Source organism: Lissotriton helveticus, chromosome 5_1 (genome assembly GCF_964261635.1).
Source record: "Lissotriton helveticus chromosome 5_1, aLisHel1.1, whole genome shotgun sequence".
NCBI classification, from domain to species: Eukaryota; Metazoa; Chordata; class Amphibia; order Caudata; family Salamandridae; genus Lissotriton; species Lissotriton helveticus.
Window position 1 is genome coordinate 1,656,417,353 of NC_136065.1, and position 18,149 is coordinate 1,656,435,501.

Sequence of the window (18,149 nt, forward strand, 5' to 3'; positions counted from 1 at the left end):
TGAAATATATCTTTCAGCCTGGAACAGATAGTCTAGCTGGTGCCTGGGACAGAACTTGGATCTCATAGAAACAGGTGTAACCTTTGTAATAAATGTTTTTGCCTCTCTGGCTTCAGAAGGTCTTTCTTACAGAACAATACATTATCACTCAGCACGTTCAGCTGGTCTTTTATCAGTATCTGATCATTCTGTTGGGTAACATCCTTTTGTTTCCAAACTTCCAGAAATTAGATTTTATTGACCATTGTGTCCTGAATATTCGTGGTTATGGGATGATACTATTGTTTTCATATTTTCTCAAAATTGTCCGGTTAAAAAACGTCTCTGTAGAAAATATCATCCACCAAACTTTCTATTTTACTTTGGCTAGCCTCTTGTAAGAGAGTTTCAGATATCTGAGCCTTGGATCTTGCAGGTAGGTATTATACTCATGTAGGAGTTACTTTTCAGATTTCTGGAAGAACAAAATCTGCTTCAAAACAAATGTTTTAGGTTTTTCCAGAGGTAAAAAAACTGTGTGTGGTCCGTTGCTTAAACTCTTATGAATCTGTCACGTCTGAGTTCAGAGTGCCTTCCTCTTCTCTATTGCTTATTTTGTTTTGTATGCCCTTATGCTCCAGTCTCTTGTTCTACTTTAGCAAGATGGATTTGGATTAGATGAATATCATCAGAAGTACCTAAAGCAGGCACTGATATATATATTTGGAGCTCATTCTGTAAGAGGAGCAATGGCTTGTACATTTTTAAATGTAGGTGCATGTTTCAAATATATTTTCCACATGGATGATTGGTCTTCAGATTCTATGTTTAAAAAATTCTACAGTATACAAGTAAGAAATACTTTTTCATTGACCATTGAAAAGCTTTAAAATCGCATTATCTTAAAACTATTGTCCTGACAGAGAATCAAAACCTTTGTAGCATATGTGACCAAGAATTTTCTGTTCTATTAAGGACTCAGAGGTAACAATTATCCTACCCTTCTGATAGCATATGGAATTATGTAAAAGGTTTTTGTTAATTGCACGTGCTAAATTATTTACCCTCAATATGTTGTAAGTTTTTACTCAAGTTCAGTTTTCCTTAGCAAAGTGTTTTTGCTTCAGCTTCAGATCAAAACAAGACTAATTTTCAAGCACAAAAATGTTGGCCAACTTTACGTCCTCACAGCCAGAAGATGAAGATATCTTTTGGACATTATGGCTTATATGGTCACCTCAGTAGTGAGTGGTCATTGTGTATTGGTCTCTTGGGTTTTGTAGTTCTCTGTATTAATGGGTATTGTAGTTTTTCTTCATAAATGCAGTGTGCTCTGTTACATGTTTAGATGGCTGCTGAGAGTAAAATGTGATCTGGATCCTGCATAATCTTTTTCTCTAAGTCATTAATAGAACTAAAACGTCTTGGTCATGCAAAGTATTACATTTTGAAGTCATCAATGATATTTCACTAATCATAAAGGGTACACAGGAGGACCATCTCTAGGAACTGGACCCCACAGACACTCTGGCCGCCAGCAACTTCACGTCTTCATTACATTATGTGTGTGTGAGCTGGGTTGGGTGTATTGCATTAGTGTGACTGTCATGTTCTGAGTGGTGGAGCAATGTAACTAATTAAATCCTATCAGACACCAGAAGTTAAAAATCCCATACTATCAAATGTAAGAAGTATTTAAGCAACTACTGTTAAGCACCACAAAGGTTATTAATCATATGCTATCAGACATCGGAAGAAATTAATCAGATACTATCAAATATCAGATGTAATAATCACATACTAGCAGATTTCAGAATTAATTACATACTATCAGACGTCACAATTAATTACATACTTTCAGATACCAGAAGTGGTTAATCAGATACTATCAGGCATTAGATTAATCCCACAGTAAAAGTAATTAATCAGATACTATCAGAAACCAGTGAAACCTACATGCAGGTAATCTTAAATCAGAGGGTCAAAACTTGACAAATCTCTTAAACGTTAACTATCAGTTATCAGAACTAAATATCCAGATACTAGTAGATATTAGAAGAAATGTTACTAGAGCATATGAAAGAACTGTAATTAGGGTCAGCAGGTTGACACTCGTGGTTGTCTCTGCATATTAAAAGTCTGACCGTATCAGACCCTGTCTGTTCATCACCAGCTGTTCACAAGCAGGTGCATCCATATTTGTAAGGCAGATTAAGTGCCATGGATTGAAAATAAATCATGTGTTTAAGGTTCACATATAAACTTCATATTACAGTGCGAGTAACAAGATTTTCTGCAAAGAGCAGTTAGCCATCTGAAATGTATAACGCTGAGTATTTTAGAAACCCCTGAAAAGCAGCAAAAAACTGCCTTCAATGGGAGAGCCCAAAATGAAAACGTAGGCCTCCCTTTCTATCTCAGATTCAATAATACTCACCAGGAGTTTTACATCGTTCTTTTAAATCGCTATTTTAAAATAAGTTTGAAATATTTCTCGGGGCTCCTCGAGATAATAATTTCAATAAGCAATAATCATGAATCTGAAACAGATGCTGAGAACCTGTGGCACCAGCAGGAAGTGACCACAAGTGAAAGTCACACTGCATAATGGGGGTGATTTTACTGGAACACCAGCTCTGAAGGTGTGAAAGTGGATAAACAACAAATTCTATTTCTAAACATGTTTATTTAACTTCTACAAACACCACACCTGACATCCTAATCTGAAAGATCACCCTCTGCATGTGGAAGTTCTCGCCATTATTGTGGCTTCACATTCACAGGACAAGCCCTGATTTTTGGTCTACCTCATCTTAGCATGCGCTGTTACTGGGTAAGGTTTATGTTATATGTTACTTTATCTTGGGATCTGCTGTTATTGGGTGCCTTTTCACCCATGCAGGGGTAATATATACTACATAGGTCGCTCTAGCTTTGGATCTGCTGTTATTGGGTGAATTTGCACCCATGTACGGTTGGATTTATGCTGCTTATGTTACTCTAGCTTGGGATCTGCTGTTATTGGGTGAGTTTGCACCCATGAAGGGTTTGTTATATGCTGCCTATTTTACTCTAGCTTGGAATCTGTTGTTATTGGGTGAGTTTGCACCCATGTAGGGTTTGTTATATGCTGATTATGTTAATCAAGGTTGGGATCTGCTGTTATTGGGTGAGTTTGCACCCATGTAGGGTTTGTTATATGCTGAGTATGTTAATCTAGGTTGGGATCTGCTGTTATTGGGTGAGTTTGCACCCATGCATGGGTTATTATTTGCTGCTTACTTTACTCTGGCTTGGGATCTGCTGTTATTAAGTGTGTTTCCACCCATGTAGGGTTTGTTATATGCTACATAGGTTACTCTATCTTTGGATCTGCTATTATTGGGTGATTTTTCACCCATGCATGGCTTGGTATATGCTGCTTATGTTACTTTAGCTTGGGATCTGCTGGTTTTGGGTGAGTTGTCACCCATGCAGGGTTTATATATGCTGCATAGGTTACTCTAGCTTGGGATCTGCTATTATTGGGTGATTTTTCACCCGTGCATGGTTTGGTATATGCTATTTATGCTACTTTAGCTTGGGATCTGCTATTATTGGATGAGTTTGCACCGATATGGGGTTAGTTATATTCTACTTATAATGTTTCTATTGAGTGCACTTTGACCCGTGCAGGGTTCTTAGACCTATAGAGAAAACACAACGGTTGACCTTGCTAAAGCACTCACACAATGGAGCTCAGTTCATCGCTGCGCATGTGGACGTCTACTGCGGGAAGAACCTAGACACTATCTTTGTTGCCGCTTTGTGTCAGTGCACCGGCAGAGCCCTGTGACTGGCTCAGGAGTGGCACAGCAGGGCTGCTGCAGGCCCGGAGCGATGTGCACCGGCAGAGCCCAGTGACTGGCTCAGGAGTGGGACAGCAGGGCTGCTGCAGGCCCGGAGCGATGTGCACCGGCAGAGCCCAGTGACTGGCTCAGGAGTGGGACAGCAGGGCTGCTGCAGACCCGGAGCGATGTGCACCGGCAGAGCCCAGTGACTGGCTCAGGAGTGGGACAGCAGGGCTGCTGCAGATCCGGAGCGAGGTGCACCGGCAGAGCCCTGTGACTCGCTCAGGAGTGGGACAGCAGGGCTGCTGCAGACCCAGAGCGAGGTGCACCGGCAGAGCCCTGTGACTGGCCCAGGAGTGGGACAGCAGGGCTGCTGCAGACCCAGAGCGAGGTGCACCGGCAGAGCCCTGCGACTGGCTCAGGAGTGGGACAGCAGGGCTGCTGCAGGCCCGGAGCGAGGTGCACCGGCAGAGCCCTGTGACTGGCTCAGGAGTGGGACAGCAGGGCTGCTGCAGGCCCGGAGCGAGGTGCAGTGGCAGAGCCCTGTGACTGGCTCAGGTGAGGGACAGCAGGCCAGCGGCAGGTTCAGAGCGAGGTGCACTGGTAGGACGCTGTGACGGGCTCAGGTGTAGGCCAGCAGGGCTGCTGCAGGCCCAGAGTGAGGTGCACCAGCAGAGCGGTGTGACTGGCCCGGGTGTGGGAGAGCAGGGCTGCTGCAGGCCCAGAGCGAGGTGCACCGGCAGAGCCCTGTGACTGGTTCGGGTGTGGGACTGAAGGGCAGCTGCAGGCCCGGAGCGAGGTGCACCGGCAGAGCCCTGTGACTGGCTCTGGTGTGGGACAGCGGGGCTGCTGCAGGCCCAGAGCGAGGTGCACCGGCAGAGCCCTGTAACTGGCTCGGATGTGGGACAGCAGGGCCGCTGCAGGCCTAAAGCAAGGTGCACCAACAGAGCCCTGTGACTGGCTTGGGTGTGAGGCAGCGGGCCACTGCAGACCCGGAGCGAGGTGCACCAGCAGAGCCCTGTGACTGGCTCGGGGTGGGACAGCGGGGTTGCTGCAGGCCTAGATGGAGGTTCACCGGCAGAGCCCTGTAACTCTCTCGGGTGTGGGACAGCATGGCTGCTGCAGGCCCGGAGCGAGGTGCACTGGCCGAGGCCTGTGACTGGCTCTGGTGCGGGACAGCAGGGCTGCTACAGGCCCAGAGCGAGGTGCACCGGCAGAGCCCTGTAACTGGCTCGGATGTGGGACAGCAGGGCCGCTGCAGGCCTAGAGCGAGGTGCACCAGCAGAGCCCTGTGACTGGCTCGGGGTGGGACAGCGGGGTTGCTGCAGGCCTAGATGGAGGTTCACCGGCAGAGTCCTGTAACTCTCTCGGGTGTGGGACAGCAGGGCTGCTGCAGGCCCGGAGCGAGGTGCACCGGCAGAGCCCTGTGACTGGCTCTGCTGTGGGACAGCGGGGCTGCTGCAGGCCCAGAGCGAGGTGCACCGGCAAAGCCCTGTAACTGGCTTGGATGTGGGACAGCAGGGCCGCTGCAGGCCTAGAGCAAGGTGCACCAACAGAGCCCTGTGACTGGCTTGGGTGTGAGGCAGCGGGCCACTGCAGACCCGGAGCGAGGTGCACCGGCAGAGCGCTGTGACTGGCTCAGGTGTGGGACAGCGGGGCTGCTGCAGGCCCGGAGCGAGGTGTACCGGCAGAGCCCTGTAACTGGCTCGGATGTGGGACAGCAGGGCTGCTGCAGGCCTAGAGCGAGGTGCACCAGCAGAGCCCTGTGACTGGCTCGGGGTGGGTCAGCGGGGTTGCTGCAGGCCTAGATGGAGGTTCACCGGCAGAGCCCTGTAACTCTCTCGGGTGTGGGACAGCAGGGCTGCTGCAGGCCCGGAGCGAGGTGCACTGGCCGAGCCCTGTGACTGGCTCTGGTGTGGGACAGCTGTGCTGCTGCACTCCCAGAGCGAGGTGCACCGGCAGAGCCCTGTGACTGGCTCGGGTGTGGGACAGCAGGGCTGCTGCGGGCCTAGAGCGAGGTGCAATGGCAGAGCACTGTGAGTGGTTCAGGTGTGGAACAGCAGGCCTGCTGCAGGCCTAGAGCGAGGGACACTGGCAGAGCCCGGTGACTGGCTCAGGCGTAGGAGAGCAGGGCTGCTGCAGGCCTAGAGGGAGGTGCACCGGCAGAGCCCTGTGACTGGCTTGGGTGTGGGACAGCATGGCTGCTGCAGGCCTAGAGCGAGGGGCACTGGCAGAGCCCGGTGACTGGCTCAGGTGTAGGACAGCAGGGCTGCTGCAGGCCTAGAGGGAGGTGCACCAGCAGAGCCCTGTGACTGGAGCGGGTGTGGGATCAGCAGGGCTGCTGCAGGCCTAGAGGGAGGTGCACTGGCAGAGCCCTGTGACTGGAGCGGGTGTGGGATCAGCAGGGTTGCTGTAGGCCTAGAGCGTGGTGCATTGGCAAGGCACTGTGATTCGCTCAGGTGTAGGACAGCAGTGTTTCTGCAGGCGTAGAGCGAGGTGTACCGGCAGACCCCGGTGACTGGCACAGGTGTGGGACAGCAGGGCTGTGCAGGCCTGGAGCGAGGTGTACTGGCAGAGCCCTGTGACTGGCTCTGGTGTGGGACACCAGGGCTGCTGCAGGCCCGGAGCGAGGTGCACCGGCAGAGCCCTGTGACTGACTCAGGTGTGGGACAGCAGGTCAGCCGCAGGCCTATAGTGAGGTGCACTGGCAGAGCCCTGTGATTGACCAAGGTTTGGGACATCATGGCTGCTGCAGGCCTAGAGCATGGTGCACCGGTAGTGGCCGTGACTGGCTGGGTGTGGGACAGCAGGGCTGCTGCAGGCCTAGATCGAAGTGCACCTTCAGAGCCCTGTGACGGGCTCGGGTGTGGGACAGAGGGGGTGCTGCAGGCCTAGGGCGAGGTACACCGGCAGAGCCCTGTGACTGGCTCGGGTGTGGGACAGAGGGGCTGCTGCAGGCCTTGGGCGAGGTACACCGGCAGAACCCTGTGACTGGCTCGGTTGTGGGACAGAGGGGCTGCTGCAGGCCTAGGGCGAGGTGCACTGGCAGAGCCCTGTGACTGGCTCTGGTGTGGGACAGCGGGGCTGCTGCAGGCCCGGAGCGAGGTGCACCGGCAGAGCCCTGTAACTGGCTTGGGTGTAAGACAGCGGGGCCGCTGCAGGCCCAGAGCGAGGTGCACCAGCAGAGCCTTGTGACTGGCTCGGGGGTGGGACAGCAGGGCTGCTGCAGGCCTAGAGCGAGGTGCACTGGCAGAGGACTGTGATTGGCTCAGGTGTCGGATCAGCAGGGTTGCTGTAGGCCTAGAGCGAGGTGCACTGGCAAGGCACTGTGATTCGCTCAGGTGTGGGACAGCAGTGCTTCTGCAGGCTTAGAGCGAGGTGCACCGGCTGAGCGCTGTGACTGGCTCAGGTGTGGGACAGCAGGACTTCCGCAGGCCCGGAGCGAGGTGCACCGGCGGAGCCCTGTGACTGGCTTGGGTGGGAGGCAGCGGGCCACTGCAGACCCGAAGCGAGGTGCACTGGCAGAGCGCTGTGACTGGCTCAGGTATGGGACAGCAGGGCTGCTGCAGGCCTGGTGCAAGGGGCACCGGCAGAGCCCTGTGACTGACTCAGATGTGGGACAGCAGGTCTGCCGCAGGCCTAGAGTGAGGTGCACTGGCAGAGCCCTGTGATTGACCAAGGTTTGGGACATCACGGCTGCTGCAGGCCTAGAGCACGGTGCACCAGTAGGAGGCTATGACTGGCTCAGGGGTGGGACAGCAGGGCTGCTGCAGGGCAGAGCGAGGTGCACCGGTAGAGCCCTGTGACTGGCTCAGGTGTGGGACAGCGGGGCTGCTGCAGGCCTACAGCAAAGTGCACCGTCAGAGCCCTGTGACTGGCTCGGGTGTGGGACAGCGGGTTGCTGCAGGCGTAGAGCGAGGTGCACTGGCAGAGCACTGTGACTGGCTCTGGTGTGGGACAGCGGGGCTGCTGCAGGCCTGGAGCGAGGTGCACCGGCAGAGCCCTGTGACTGGTTCGGGTGTGGGACAGCGGGGCTGCTGCAGGCCTGGAGGGAGGTGCACCGGCAGAGCCCTGTGACTGGTTCGGGTGTGGGACAGCGGGGCTGCTGCAGGCCTGGAGCGAGGTGCACCGGCAGAGCCCTGTGTCTGACTCGGGTGTGGGACAGCGGGCCACTGTTGGCCCGGAGCAAGGTGCACCGGCAGAGCCCTGTGACTGGCTCGGGTGTGGGAGCGAGGTGCACCGGCAGAGCCCTGTATCTGACTCGGGTGTGTTACAGCGGGCCACTGCTGGCCCAGAGCGACGTGCACTGGCAGAGCCCTGTGACTGGCTCAGGTGTGGGACAGCGGGGCTGCTGCAGGCCCGGAGCGAGGTGCACCGGCAGAGCCCTGTGACTGGCTCGGGTGTGGGACAGCGGGCCACTGCTGGCCCAGAGCGAGGTGCACCGGCAGAGCCCTGTAACTGGCTTGGGTGTAAGACAGCGGGGCCGCTGCAGGCCCAGAGCGAGGTGCACCAGCAGAGCCTTGTGACTGGCTCGGGGGTGGGACAGCAGGGCTGCTGCAGGCCTAGAGCGAGGTGCACTGGCAGAGGACTGTGATTGGCTCAGGTGTCGGATCAGCAGGGTTGCTGTAGGCCTAGAGCGAGGTGCACTGGCAAGGCACTGTGATTCGCTCAGGTGTGGGACAGCAGTGCTTCTGCAGGCTTAGAGCGAGGTGCACCGGCTGAGCGCTGTGACTGGCTCAGGTGTGGGACAGCAGGACTTCCGCAGGCCCGGAGCGAGGTGCACCGGCGGAGCCCTGTGACTGGCTTGGGTGGGAGGCAGCGGGCCACTGCAGACCCAAAGCGAGGTGCACTGGCAGAGCGCTGTGACTGGCTCAGGTATGGGACAGCAGGGCTGCTGCAGGCCTGGTGCGAGGGGCACCGGCAGAGCCCTGTGACTGACTCAGATGTGGGACAGCAGGTCTGCCGCAGGCCTAGAGTGAGGTGCTCTGGCAGAGCCCTGTGATTGACCAAGGATTTGGGACATCACGGCTGCTGCAGGCCTAGAGCACGGTGCACCATTAGGAGGCTGTGACTGGCTCAGGGGTGGGACAGCAGGGCTGCTGCAGGGCAGAGCGAGGTGCACCGGTAGAGCCCTGTGACTGGCTCAGGTGTGGGACAGCGGGGCTGCTGCAGGCCTACAGCAAAGTGCACCGTTAGAGCCCTGTGACTGGCTCGGGTGTGGGACAGCGGGTTGCTGCAGGCGTAGAGCGAGGTGCACCGGCAGAGCACTGTGACTGGCTCTGGTGTGGGACAGCGGGGCTGCTGCAGGCCTGGAGCGAGGTGCACCGGCAGAGCCCTGTGACTGGTTCGGGTGTGGGACAGTGGGGCTGCTGCAGGCCTGGAGGGAGGTGCACCGGCAGAGCCCTGTGACTGGTTCGGGTGTGGGACAGCGGGGCTGCTGCAGGCCTGGAGCGAGGTGCACCGGCAGAGCCCTGTGTCTGACTCGGGTGTGGGACAGCGGGCCACTGTTGGCCCGGAGCAAGGTGCACCGGCAGAGCCCTGTGACTGGCTCGGGTGTGGGAGCGAGGTGCACCGGCAGAGCCCTGTATCTGACTCGGGTGTGTTACAGCGGGCCACTGCTGGCCCAGAGCGACGTGCACCGGCAGAGCCCTGTGACTGGCTCAGGTGTGGGACAGCGGGGCTGCTGCAGGCCCGGAGCGAGGTGCACCGGCAGAGCCCTGTGACTGGCTCGGGTGTGGGACAGCGGGCCACTGCTGGCCCAGAGCGAGGTGCACCGGCAGAGCCCTGTGTCTGACTCGGGTGTGGGACAGCGGGCCACTGCTGGCCCAGAGCGACGTGCACCGGCAGAGCCCTGTGACTGGCTGGGTGTGGGACAGTGGAGCTGCTGCAGGACAAGAGCGAGGTGCAATGGCAGAGCACTGTGACTGGCTCAGGTATGGGACAGAGGGGCTGCTGCAGGCCCGGAGCGAGGTGCACCGGCAGAGCCCTGTGACTGGCTCAGGTGTGGGACAGCGGGGCTGCTGCAGGCCCGGAGCGAGGTGCACCGGCAGAGCCCTGTGACTGACCAAGGTTTGGGACATCATGGCTGCTGCAGGCCTAGAGCATGGTGCACTGGTAGGGGCTGTGACTGGCTGGGTGTGGGACAGTGGAGCTGCTGCAGGACAAGAGCGAGGTGCACTGGCAGAGCACTGTGACTGGCTCAGGTATGGGACAGCGGGGTTGCTGCAGGCCTGGAGCGAGGTGCAATGGCAGAGCCCTGTGACTGGCTCAGGTATGGGACAGCGGGGCTGCTGCAGGCCTGGAGCGAGGTGCACCGGCAGAGCCCTGTGACTGGCTCGGGTGTGGCACAGCTGGGCTACTGCAGGCCTGAGCGAAGTGCACCGGCAGAGCCCTGTGACTGACTCAGATGTGGGACAGCAGGTCTGCCGTAGGCCTATAGTGAGGTGCACCGGCAGAGCCCTGTGACTGGCTCGGGTGTGGCACAGCTGGGCTACTGCAGGCCTAGAGGGAGGTGCACGGGTAAACTGAGTGTGAACTACTGGAATAGAACAGCTGGAGGTGCATTGCCAGGGATGCATTGAGAAAGCTCTCTTGATCAATACATGGACGAGCAATAGAGAGCTAAGGTCAAGGGTTGAGGGGCACTGGCGGAGCTGGGACTGAATGTGTAACAGAATGTGAACAGTTCTGATTGAAAATCACGGGCGGGGCTCTGTGTGGGTCCCAGCACGGGGGAAAAGTAGTGGTACCGATCCAGTAATTCTTGCAATAAAAGTGCTCTGGATAGGACCCGGCTCTGTACTAGAATAGAGTGGGGGCAGCTTCTCAGCACAGGTGCATTGGCAAAGCTGGGTTTCAGTTCTAACCTTGGCAGGGCATTGGCAGGGCGGGGTGCTCTGGCAGAGCTATGTGTGAAGCTCAGCACTGGAAGAGAAGATCAGCGGTGCCGCATGTCACCACTGAGGTGCAGAGACAAGGCCAGGCTTCAGTGCCAGCCCTGGCAGGGCTTGGGCACTGTGACGCATACCGATAGTGGGGTGCTCTGGCAGAGCTATGTGTGAAGCTCAGCACTGGAATCCAGTTGTGAGCTGCAGGACAGGCTGGTTCATTGAAGGTTGTTGAACGTGGGTTCAGTACTAGAGGAAGAGGGGGTGCTTCATGCCAGAAAAGAGCAGTTGTGGCACCGCTGAGGCGCTCCCACTGCTGCAAATAAAAGGTGCTGCAGGTCAGAGCCGATGTGCATCAGCAGAGCTATAAGAGGTGCTGCAGGGCAGGGCTGATGTGCATCAGCAGAGCTGCAAGAGGTGCTGCAGGTCAGAGCCGATGGGCATCAGCAGAGCTATAAGAGGTGCTGCAGGGCTGATGTGAATCAGCAGAGCTGCAAGAGGTGCTGCAGGGCAGGGCTGATGTACACCAGCAGAGCTGCAAGAGGTGCTGCAGGTCAGAGGTGATGTGCATCAGCAGAGCTGCAAGAGGTGCTGCAGGTCAGAGCTGATGTGCATCAGCAGAGCTGCAAGAGGTGCTGCAGGTCAGAGCTGATGTGCATCAGCAGAGCTGCAAGAGGTGCTGCAGGTTGGAGCTGATGTGCATCAGCAGGGGTTTGTGCAGGTACGTAAATCTAAATCTCAGCCGGTGCTGCAGGCCATCAGCAAAGAGGCAAGAAGTGCGGCAGGAGGGCTGTTGCGCAGTAATTGGCCTGAAAGAGGTGCTGCAGGACTGGGCTGATGTGCATCAGAAGAACTGCAAGAGGAGCGGCAGGAGGGCTGATGTGCATCAGGAGAGCTGCCGAGATGCCGCAGGTTAGAACTGGCGGCCATCAGCAGAGCTTCAAGAGGTGCTGCAGGTCAGAGCTGATGTGCATCAGGAGAGCTGCAAAAGGTGTAGCAGGAAGGCTGATGGCCATCATCAGAACTGCCAGAGGTGCTGCAGGTCAGGGCTGATGCGCATCACCAGAGCTGCAAGAGGTGCTGCAGCTCAGGGCTGGTGTGCATCAGAAGAGCTGCAAAAGGTGCTGCAGGTCAGGGCTGATGTGCACCAGAAGAGCTGCAAGAGGTACGACAGGAGGGCTGATGTGCATCAGGAGAGCTGCCGAGATGCTGCAGGTTAGAACTGATGGTCATCAGCAGAGCTGCAAGAGGTGCTGCAGGTCAGAGCAGATGTGCATCAGCAGAGCTGCCAGAGATGTAGCAGGAAGGCTGATGGCCATCATCAGAACTGCCAGAGGTGCTGCAGCCCCAGTCGGCGTCTCTCCGTGCAGAGGAGCAGCTGTCCAAGGGATGTAAAGTAAGGGTGTAGAAGAGGTCAGCATTGACATGCAGAGGCTCAACTGTCCCAGGGATGTAAAAGTAGGGATGTAGAGGTCGAGCATTGAAATGCAGAGGCGCAGCTGCCCCAGGGATGTAAAAGTAGGGGCTAGAGGTCAGCATTGACATGCAGAGGCGCAGCTGTCCCAGGGATGTAAAAGTAGGGATGTAGAGGTCGAGCTTTGAAATGCAGAGGCGCAGCTGCCCCAGGGATGTAAAAGTAGGGGCCAGAGGTCAGCATTGACACGCAGAGGCTCAGCTGTCCCAGGGATGTAAAAGTAGGGGTGTAGAGGTCGAGCATTGAAATGCAGAGGCGCAGCTGCCCCAGGGATGTAAAATTAGGGGTGCGTAGAGGTCAGCATTGACATGCAAAGGCTCAGCTGTCCCAGGGATGTAAAAGTAGGGATGTAGAGGTCGAGCATTGAAATGCAGAGGCGCAGCTGCCCCAGGGATGTAAAAGTAGGGGCTAGAGGTCGGCATTGACTTGCAGAGGCTCAGCAGTCCCAGGGATGTAAAGGTAAGGGTGTAGAGGTCAGCATTGACACGCAGAGGCACAGCTGTCCCAGGGATGTAAAAGTAGGGGCCAGAGGTCAGCATTGACACGCAGAGGCTCAGCTGTCCCAGGGATGTAAAAGTAGGGATGTAGAGGTCGAGCATTGAAATGCAGAGGCGCAGCTGTCCCAGGGATGTAAAAGTAGGGGCTTGAGGTCAGCATTGATATGCAGAGGCGCAGCTGTCCCAGGGATGTAAAAGTAGGGGCTAGAGGTCAGCATTGACATGCGGAGGCGCAGCTGTCCCAGGGATGTAAAAGTAGGGGCTAGAGGTCAGCATTGATATGCGGAGGAGCAGCTGTCCCAGGGATGTAAAAGTAGGGGCTAGAGGTCAGCATTGATATGCAGAGGCGCAGCTGTCCCAGGGATGTAAAAGTAAGGGCCAAGAGGTCAGCATTGACATGCGGAGGAGCAGCTGTCCCAAGGATGTAAAAGTAGGTGCGTAGAGGTCAGCATTGACATGCGGAGGTGCAGCTGTCTCAGGGATGTAAAATTAGGGGCGCGTAGAGGTCAGCATTGACATGCGGAGGTGCAGCTGTCTCAGGGATGTAAAATTAGGGGCGCGTAGAGGTCAGCATTGACATGCGGAGGTGCAGCTGTCTCAGGGATGTAAAATTAGGGGCGCGTAGAGGTCAGCATTGACATGCGGAGGTGCAGCTGTCTCAGGGATGTAAAATTAGGGGTGCGTAGAGGTCAGCATTGACATGCGGAGGTGCAGCTGTCTCAGGGATGTAAAATTAGGGGTGCGTAGAGGTCAGCATTGACATGCAGAGGTGCAGCTGTCCCAGGGATGTAAAAGTAGGGGCGTAGACATCAGCATTGACATGCGGAGGTGCAGCTGTCTCAGGGATGTAAAATTAGGGGCGCGTAGAGGTCAGCATTGACATGCGGAGGCGCAGCTGTCTCAGGGATGTAAAAGTAGGTGCTTAGACGTCAGCATTGACATGCGGAGGTGCAGCTGTCCCAGGGATGTAAAAGTAGGGGCGTAGACATCAGCATTGACATGCGGAGGTGCAGCTGTCTCAGGGATGTAAAATTAGGGGTGCGTAGAGGTCAGCATTGACATGCAGAGGTGCAGCTGTCCCAGGGATGTAAAAGTAGGGGCGTAGACATCAGCATTGACATGCGGAGGTGCAGCTGTCTCAGGGATGTAAAATTAGGGGCGCGTAGAGGTCAGCATTGACATGCGGAGGTGCAGCTGTCTCAGGGATGTAAAAGTAGGTGCTTAGACGTCAGCATTGACATGCGGAGGTGCAGCTGTCTCAGGGATGTAAAATTAGGGGCGCGTAGAGGTCAGCATTGACATGCAGAGGTGCAGCTGTCCCAGGGATGTAAAAGTAGGGGCGTAGACATCAGCATTGACATGCGGAGGTGCAGCTGTCTCAGGAATTTAAATTAGGGGCGCGTAGAGGTCAGCATTGACATGCGGAGGTGCAGCTGTCTCAAGGATGTAAAAGTAGGTGCGTAGACGTCAGCATTGACATGCAGCGGCGCAGCGGTCCCAGGGATGTAAAGGTAAGGGTGTAGAGGTCAGCATTGACAAGCAGAGGCACAGCTGTCCCAGGGATGTAAAAGTAGGTGCTTAGATGTCAGCATTGACATGCGGAGGAGCAGCGGTCCCAGGGATGTAAAAGTAGGGGCTAGAGGTCAGCATTGACATGCAGAGGCTCAGCTGTCCCAGGGATGTAAAAGTAGGTGCGTAGACGTCAGCATTGATATGCAGAGGCGCAGCTGTCCCAGGGATGTAAAACTAGGGGCGCGTAGAGGTCAGCATTGATATGCAGAGGCGCAGCTGTCCCAAGGATGTAAAATTAGGGGCGCGTAGAGGTCAGCATTGATATGCAGAGGTGCAGCTGTCCCAGGGATGTAAAATTAGGTGCGCGTAGAGTTCAGCATTTACATGCAGAGGCGCAGCTGTCCCAGGGATGTAAAAGTAAGGGTGTAGAGGTCAGCATTGACAAGCAGAGTTGCAGCTGTCCCAGGGATGTAAAAGTAGGGGCGTAGAAGTCAGCATGGACATGCAGAGGTGCAGCTGTTCCAGGGATGTAAAAGTAGGGACGTAGAGGGAAGCATTGGCATGCAGAGGCGCAGCTGTGCCAGGGATGTAAAAGTAGAGGCGTAGAGGTTAGCATTGACATGCAGCGGCAAAGCTGTTCCAGGGATGTAAAAGTAAGGGTGTAGAGGTCTGCATTGACATGCGGAGGCACAGCTGTCCCAGGGATGTAAAAGTAGGGGCTAGAGGTCAGCATTGACATGCGGAGGAGCAGCGGTCCCAGGGATGTAAAAGTAAGGATGTAGAGGTCAGCATTGACACGCAGAGGCGCAGCTGTCCCAGGGATGTAAAAGTAGGGGATACTGGTCAGCATTGACACGCAGAGGCGCAGCTGTCCCAGGGATGGAATAGCAGGAGTGGTTTAAGTTGGAGTGAGGTGTGCTGGCAATTCAGGATGCTAAAAGAGCATTGCATGTTTCAAGATGAGGTGTATTCCCAGAGCTGAGTAGCAGTAGTGTACTGTGACAGGTTGCGATGCACACAGTGATGGGTGTAACTCCAAGCCTCCATTGCAAAGCAGTCCTCCTGCCTGGATTGGGGTACATCAGCCGAGCCCTGGGTGGGCCCGTGTTCTGGAACCACAGAGGTCGTTGCTGGTCGGGAATGAGGATATTCACAGAGCTGTGTGTGGCATCCAGCATTAGACCAATAGGGAATGCAGTGGTGCAAGCACTGGAATATTAGGACTGCGGCTTCTTTCAGTAAGACATCTGTAATGGCCCTACAGTGGTTGCCACAGGCCAAGGTTCATATGCTTTTGAAGGGATAACTGCGGATCAGCAAACTTTAATGTTGGCTGTGCCTCAGATAACAAATGAGGTGCTTTGGCAGAGCTCAGTTTGGCTATTATGAATGCACAAGTACTGGCTGATGCTGGTTCAAAATGTGTTTATTCAGATATTTTTATAAGGTGCAAACATGATCCAAAGGTATCAGAGCGTTGAACAAAGAATGACCTTGTTTCCTTGCGTAACTTGGCAAGACACAAATCTCTCAAGCAAGTGCATAACTATCAGAGTTATCTTACCATTATTATTATGCCTTTAATTTGTTGGCAGATCGAGATCTCAGTAGCAAGTACCTTAACTCTATGCGATTTAAAAAAAAAAACCAAATAGCAGCCTCTTTGTCGCCAATTAATTAACCAGAACATATTTACTGTCAAATGTGTTCTTGTTGCCTATTTCATTGAGCTATATTTTAAAACAAAATCTATAGGTTAAGTGTCAAACTGCTCTTCATGGCTCTGCCCTCGTGACGCCACCCTTTCCTTTGCCATGCCCTTACCCCCAATTTATGGGTTCCCAAAGTAAGCTTTTCCAGTTCCAGCACTCAGTGCACTGCAAGAACTGTGCGTGAGAGTACTGTAGAGGCAGGGGTGATGAGTGCTAATACTACAGTGGCAGAGTGCTGAGTCCTTGTACTGCAGTGACAGATTGCTGAGACTTGATACTGCACTGGCAGGAGCTCTGTGCAGAAGGGTGCACTGCAAGATCTATGTACGAGTGCAAATACTGCAGTGGCATTAGTACCCAACAGAATGGTGCGCGGCCAGAGGTGGATGGTGCACTGGCACTGGAAGAGGTGGGTGGGCTTCAGGACACAGGAGGAAGAGAACGCGCAGGGAGGTAACTGTTCGCGGCTAGCATCAATGAAAAGCCCTCAGGTTCAAACGCGGTAGGGCTGGCCAAGCCTTTCATCCGTGAAGGCTGGTACATTGGGCCACAGTGGAAATAATAATAACCGTTGAGTACAGTGAAGCAGAAAAATTGAGGCATATGCTTTATAAAATTGGAATTTATCTGTAAAATCAGCATATTTCATAGATTTAGGTTGAGGTACATCAGCGGATGCCACAAAGTAGCAATAAGGTACATCAGAGGATGCCATAGAGTTGCCATAGATTATCATTGAGGTACATCAGCTGGTGCCATAGAGTAGCGAAGAGGTACATCGTTGGATGCCATAGAGTAGCATTGAGGTACATCAGAGGATGCCATAGAGTAGCATTGAGGGACATTGGCGGATGCCATAGAGTAGTGTTGGTGTACATCAGTGGATGCCATTGAGTGGCATTGAGATACATTGGGGGACGGCACAGAGTAGTGTTGCAGTACATCAGCTGCTGCTATAGAGTAGCATTGAGGGGCATCGGTGGATGCCTTTGAGTAGCGTTGAGGTACGTCGGTGAATGCCATAGAGTAGTGAAGAGATACATCAGCAGATGCCATAGAGTAGTGCTTAGATACATCAGCGGATGCCACAGAATAGCATTGAGGTACATCGGTGGATGTTATAGTGTAGCATTGAGGTACATCGGCAGATGCCATAGAGTAGTGAAGAGGTACATCAGCGGATGCCACAAAGTAGCATTGAGGTACATTGGTGTTTGTCATAGAGTAGCATTGAGGTATATCAGCCGATGCTATAGAGTAGCAATGAGGTACATCGGTGTTTGTCATAGAGTAGCATTGAGGTACATCGGTGTTTGTCATAGAGTAGCATTGAGGTATATCAGCCGATGCTATAGAGTAGTGTTGAGATACATCAGTGGATGCCACAGAGTAGCATTGAGATACGTCAGTGGATGCCACAGAGTAGCAATGAGGTACATCAGTGGATGCCATAGAGTAGTGTTGAGATACATCAGTGGATGCCACAGAGTAGCATTGAGATACGTCAGTGGATGCCACAGAGTAGCGTTGAGGTACATAAGTGGATTCCGTAGAGTAGCATTGAGGTTCATCGGTGGATACCATAGAGTAGTATTGAGATACATCAGCCAATGCCACACAGTAACATTGAGGTACATCAGTGGATGCCACACAGTAACATTGAGGTACATCAGTGGATGCCACAGAGTAGCATTGAGGTATATCAGCCGATGCTATAGAGTAGTGTTGAGATACATCAGTGGATGCCACAGAGTAGCATTGAGATACGTCAGTGGATGCCACAGAGTAGCGTTGAGGTACATCAGTGGATGCCATAGAGTAGTGTTGAGATACGTCAGTGGATGCCACAGAGTAGCAATGAGGTACATCAGTGGATGCCATAGAGTAGTGTTGAGATACATCAGTGGATGCCACAGAGTAGCATTGAGATACGTCAGTGGATGCCACAGAGTAGCGTTGAGGTACATAAGTGGATTCCGTAGAGTAGCATTGAGGTTCATCGGTGGATACCATAGAGTAGTATTGAGATACATCAGCCAATGCCACACAGTAACATTGAGGTACATCAGTGGATGCCACACAGTAACATTGAGGTACATCAGTGGATGCCACAGAGTAGCATTGAGGTATATCAGCCGATGCTATAGAGTAGTGTTGAGATACATCAGTGGATGCCACAGAGTAGCATTGAGATACGTCAGTGGATGCCACAGAGTAGCATTGAGGTACATCAGTGGATGCCACAGAGTAGCATTGAG

The 18,149-nt window shown here is 53.9% G+C and overlaps 2 gene segments (V, D, J or C); both read left to right on the forward strand.

Moving 5' to 3' along the window:
• Window positions 1-18,149, forward strand: part of LOC144755687 (immunoglobulin alpha-2 heavy chain-like) — a 1,801,746-nt gene that overhangs the window by 1,455,935 nt on the left and 327,662 nt on the right.
• The window catches only part of LOC144756503 (Ig gamma chain C region-like), an 88,094-nt gene that overhangs the window by 40,615 nt on the left and 29,330 nt on the right, over window positions 1-18,149 (forward strand).